The sequence below is a fragment of the Atractosteus spatula genome, chromosome 7 (genome assembly GCF_055471065.1).
Source record: "Atractosteus spatula isolate fAtrSpa1 chromosome 7, fAtrSpa1.hap1, whole genome shotgun sequence".
NCBI lineage: Eukaryota > Metazoa > Chordata > Actinopteri > Semionotiformes > Lepisosteidae > Atractosteus > Atractosteus spatula.
Genome location: NC_142712.1, coordinates 393,564 through 399,563, shown reverse-complemented (window position 1 = coordinate 399,563; position 6,000 = coordinate 393,564).

The window sequence follows — 6,000 nt, the reverse complement described above, 5'->3', positions numbered from 1 at the left end:
TGGTTTCTGCAAAGTGTTTTCATGTGATATGTCTTCCTTTTGGATTTAGGTTGTTTTTTGGTGATCTGTATCTCGAAGTCTTTGTTGTTTTGAACAATTTTCCATGTGACTGTAGTGAATTGTTTCTAAAGATTAATGTGGTTGTAACATTTTAATGAGGAAATAATGGTTTTACACATATAAGGTTTCTTTATTTTGAAAACTCTATAATATTCTCTGTACCTTTTGCTGTAGGATATAAACCTTCTCACCTTTGATGCTGTGTACCTTCACTATCATTGCCATCTTGGCTCCTCACCCAGTTAAAAAAAGAATTAAGAGGTCCTAGTCACCAGCCATATCACCCTACAACTCACAAGTGGCAACCAGTGGCAACAGACTGAAGCTCAGCAGGTATGGGTCTGGTCAGTACCTAGACAGGAGACCTCCTGGGAAAAACTAAGGTTGCTGCTGGAAGAGGTGTTAGTGAGGCCAGCAGGGGACGCTCACCCTGCGGTCTGTGTGGGTCCTAAAGCCTCAGTATAGTGACGGGGACACTATACTGTAAAAAAGCTCCATCCTTCAGATGAGATGTTAAATGGAGACCCTCGTTCTATGTGGTCATTAAAAATCCCAGGGTATTTCTCGAAAAGAGTAAGGATGCAATCAAAGCTATATGGGATGAAGTGGCAGTGACATTTGATGAAGTGGTCTCAATTGTTTAGTTTATCAGCAGACATTTTGGTAATTTAGGCCAAATCATGGTCTGGATTTGAGTCAAGATGGTGTCCTCCTATGGAAGCCTCTCAGGGGCAATCACACCCAAAGAAGGCTCCACAGCTGAAACATTGTGTTTCTTTTCTTCTTTTTTCAGCATGGAATAAAACTTTACTTGTTCCTTTGCAGACTATAAAGGTTGTCAATGACTACAAGACTGGTCACAGACAAAAGACATAAGACAAATGTTGTGACACCATTTTTAAAAGAAAAGCCTTAATAGACTTTTTCTCATGAAAATGCAGCTACTATAAGGAAGACAGAACTGTTTTCACAGTTTTTTACTTTTCGTTTATTGAAAACGTTTTAACAAACTGACAACATCTGTAACGTTACTTTTAGTAAGTTGGGAACATCAGTGAAAATAAGCAGGAATCTAAATGCCCTCTACAAACAGATAGTATAAAAGAGGGCTAAGAGGCTTTATGGAGTGTGTGGCTCATGTCCCACATGATAATAATAATCCCCAGTAATATCCAAATCCAAGTAAAATCAAGTCTAGATGAGATGAAAGTATGAACTAATTTAACAGGATTTCTTTGTGATGTTAAATTATTTTATGGCAATAATTTTAAGGTAATAAAGGATATTGTAATAAGGTAATAAGGAAATATGATTATCATAGTGACTATGATCATCATATTTTGCACACACCTATGTATTTGTTTTGTATAACTTTTCATCTATTCTGATGTCTGTTTTTGCTTGTCTTGGGCTGGACTGCTGTAACACATCAATTTCCCTACGGGATCAATGAAGTCTTATCTATCTATTTTTAATAGTTCACAAATCGTGTTCTAAATCAATCACTTCAGATTTCCAGTTTCAAGACAATTACGTAAATCTACTTATTACAAGTTATTCTGATGTCTAGAATCTGCTAACCTGCCACCTCTTATTAGAATTTATTTACAAGTTCATCCACACATTAAAAGGCACATTTTAAAATGGCAAATAAAACTATCACCAGAATACAAGATAATTTTAGTAATATAAAATAAGTGCACTAGATGTACTGAATGGTACAGTATATGTTCTAACAGGTACAACTGCATTGTTTCTTAGCTTAACAATGAAAATTTACATTAAGTTTATATATAAACTAGTTTGAAGGTACTATGTAAAGAAAATGCTACTGGACTAAGGATAGAACCCTGTAGGACACTGTAGGTATTTTGTCTTCTAAAAAACAATACGGACCCCCCAAGGAAGTAAACTAATAGATGTAAACTACATCAGCCTTTCAGATGATCTCCCTTTTCAAGAAAAAAAATCTTTTCAGGATTAATCATCAAAATATGTCACGAAGTAATGCATTACATGCAATATTTGAAGTCCAGTATAATAGGATAAACTAGCACTTAAATCTAACTTGTAAGTCTCTGTGCTGTGATTCAATCAAAATTGAAAATGGAAAATCTTGAAAGAATTTTTCAAGATTAGCTAATAAATATTCCATTCACTATGTAATCACTATTTTTAAGTACCTTGCATAGGATGAAAAGATTGGAAATCAGTCTTAAATGGAAACTCTATCAATTCATTTTTTTTTTATTCTGACTGCTGAAGGTAGAACAGAATCTTTTAAGTCTTGAACAGAGAAGACTATGAAAGAACATGATCTCTGAATAAAAACAAAGTAAATACACTGGACTTCTTCAAAATCTATAATGAAATGAACAAAAGAACACAAATGATAACTAAAGTTTAAAATGAAGGCACTTACACAAAGCATTGTGGGAATTTGAAGCAAGCTACCCAGCCGTCTTATTAAAGCCAGCTCTGTGGCTTTTTAAAAAAATAGCTGGATGAGATGTTCTGATCAATTAACTAATAAAATATAATGTACTAGGTGGGCCAAATGGCCTCCTCATTTGTAAGTGTAATCTAGTACACAATCATATTTAGGTGCTAGACATTGATTAACAAAACTATTAAAGATACAATAAAGTGTTGTAACAATACTGCTGCCATATGGGGTCTTGGGTTTGACCTTGTTCTATGGTATCTTTTGTTTGCATATTTCCCTGTTTTACGTTGGCTTTCACCTAGTTTTCAAGTTTCCTTTTTAATTTTTCATTACTGACTAGATTCATTGTTTTGTCTTTGCAGTCTCTCTTTGATCCCTACGGTTCTGTTTTGATTCTGGATTACTGCAACTCTTTAAAAATTGAAGCTACTTTCTAGATGGATGGAATGACTTACTAAGCCTATCAGAAATATTTAAGTCAGAGCCATAATGTGTAATTTGTTTCCAAATTTTATTAGAACCAATATTTAGGTATTTTTTTTCAGTTTAGGTATTATTAAAAATAACCTTGGAATTTTTTTGTCTATGAGATTCATTGTACTCCACATACTGTAGCTCCATATAGATTTATTATACTACAGCGTCCTTCCCCTGGAAGAAATCTGTTTAGGAGAGAGTTTTGCAGACTCATTTCCCATTTCTCAGCCTCTATAAATATAGGACCCCCTTCACACCTAAATCTCAAGCTAAACAGTTACAACTGGTACTCTCTCTCCCCTTCTGCCTCCTACCTGCCTCTCCTTCCTGAATGACTAGCACGCCTTTCTCTCTAAAAAGGGCAATAGTGAGCTGGCATTACAGGCTCTTGCCTCTTTTAATACACTGCTGCTTGTAAAGAGGGAAACCAGGGGTATTGCTATGATACCTAGATAAAATCTTTCATTAGCTCAGTGACGTTGTGTCCCCCTAAAAACAGCACAAACAATGAAACCTACCACATTCGTTAATGCTACGTTTGTGCCATTGAAAGAACCATTTGTCTTGCTTTCTTTTATGAGATATATCGCCTTATTATTTCGGGGGCGTGACATCACTTAGAAACTCCTACAAGGGCACAGTAGAACCAAACCAGTCTCTTTCATTAGTGTTTCATTTGTGAGAGTTCCTGCCATTGAAAGTAGCTTTTCAGCTGCTTTTGTTTCCTAGATATAGTGCCTTCTTTTTTCAAGTGTGATGTAACTCAGTCCCCCTACAACAATGCAGGAGAACCAAATGAGTCTCATTCATAAGACCTCTGTTTGTGCCAGTTTGTGACATTGAAAGTAACTTTCTGCTCAGCTCCTTCCTGATATGTAGCACTTTCTTTTTTGGGTGATCATGGTTAATTTTGCATTTACTGTAGTAGCATCTTTCCTAAAATGAATAGTTACAAACAAGAGAAGACTATTCAGCCATCTAGCCTGTTAGTAGCTTATTGATCCAAACCTCATTGAAGCCAATTTTAAAGATGCCAGGTATCACCTTCAACAAGTCTTGGTAGCTTGTTTCCTTATTGCCAAAATCCTAGTAGCAGATACAGTACCTTTCCAAATTGGGTTAAAGAAGCATTAACCAAATCAGTTTTATGCCCCATATTTTTCATGTCATCATGGGGGAAGTCAAAATCCTCTATTAATAACACATCACCTTTGGTACATACCTTCCTGTACTCATATAATATAATTATAATTATATAATATTTCTGTTTTAGTTTAACCCAGGGTTCTCAAACACACGGCCCGCAAAGTAATTATCTGCGGCCCACAGAGATGCACCTGGACTAACAAAAAGTTACTAATAAAATTTGGTCATTTTGGTCATTTGATACATTTTCTTTTTTATAGATTCAGTTTCTGTTTCAATAATCATCATGGAAATATTGCAGTGCCCTCGCTGGGCGACGAAGTGGAGGCACACCCAGATAATACATGAGCCATGGTACAGGCTAGGAACTGTAGCAGGGAGATGGTTTGAGGGTCCACAGAGTGATCACTAGGTTACCCTGCCTATGTAAATAGTGACTATAAAACCTAATGTAAATAGTTGTTAATAGTTTACTTCTGTTTTTTCCCTTGTCTTGTAACCACCCTTAACCTTTTGTAGGTGTCCTATTCATAGCCCTTGTAAGTATGTTACCCCATGCAGTGGGTGTTTATGTTCCTGTTGCCTGATTGCTGATTGCTGATTGATAATAAAGTTAATAAAGAAAGTAGACACATGGAAAGACAGGTTTCCGAGGTTAGTCTCTGTGTTTGCTAGAATCATTGCAATATTTGGCTGTATGTACGTATGTGAATAGTTTTTCTCATCAATGAAAATCAACAAATCAGTTTTACGGTCAAGACTCACCGATTAACATTTCCGAATGACATTGCTATTGGCTACTTCACGTGATATCAGGCCTAATGTTGATGTTCTGGTCTCTGCAAAACACTGTCAACAAAGCAGCCAGAATGAAGAACTATAATAATAATAACCTCACATGACTGTCTAATACATTGAGTAAAGTTAGCCAACACATGTCAGATAAAAATTTCAATTTTTTAATATTTCATATATTTTTTATTATGAATGAATGCGTCCCGCCAATTAGTGCTTTTTATCTAATCCCATATTCATTTGAGTTTGAGAACCCTGGTTTAACCCATATGAATTATAGTTTGTTTTGCACCCTCTTGCCTTATTTCATTAGCATGTGAGTTGTTTATCCCTTCTATATAACCTACCGTCTTATTAATTGTACATATAATTCAATATTTTTATTGGTTCTGGAAAAGAGTGAAAGAGCATGTTGAAAACAGATTTGAGGAAGGAGTGTTTGTCTTGTAAAACAGGAGGTCCATTCTATTTGTCTCCAGGTAACCAATGTTTATCATGGAAATTACGTCTGATGGAAAGTATTCTACTATATATTAAAGGATATCAGCTTACAGGTTCAACCAAACATAATGTTTTTTTATTAAACTACATTGGTAGGTTAGGGTTATATTTGAAATGCTAAATGGAGTTTATATAACGAAGGTTTGGGAGGGATGACAACAACTACGCTCAATCGTTTCCAGCTGTCAGTAATCAGCAATCACCCCCTTCATCCTTCCTCCACCAAACGCTATAAATACCAATGCGATATCTCTCTCCCTTGCATGTGACTTTTGCATGTTCGGGTACGTCTTTCGCTTTGCACTAGCCCGTGCTATTTTCTTTTGCATTTCGATCACCTTCAAACCTGTAAATTTCTGCTCCGATGAAGAACCTTTGGCAGCACAGAGGATTGATTCCTCTGCACTCCTCGACCAACCCGTTCCTCCTGCTTTTAATTCCAGCGCCCAGTTGCCTCCATCCACTGTCTTCCTAACTGCAGCGCTCATGTCTGGCCAGCTCTCTCAAGATTCAACTCCTCACTGAAGTTCACATTCTGCAGTTATTGCCCCTGCCTCACCACGAATCCATCTCTC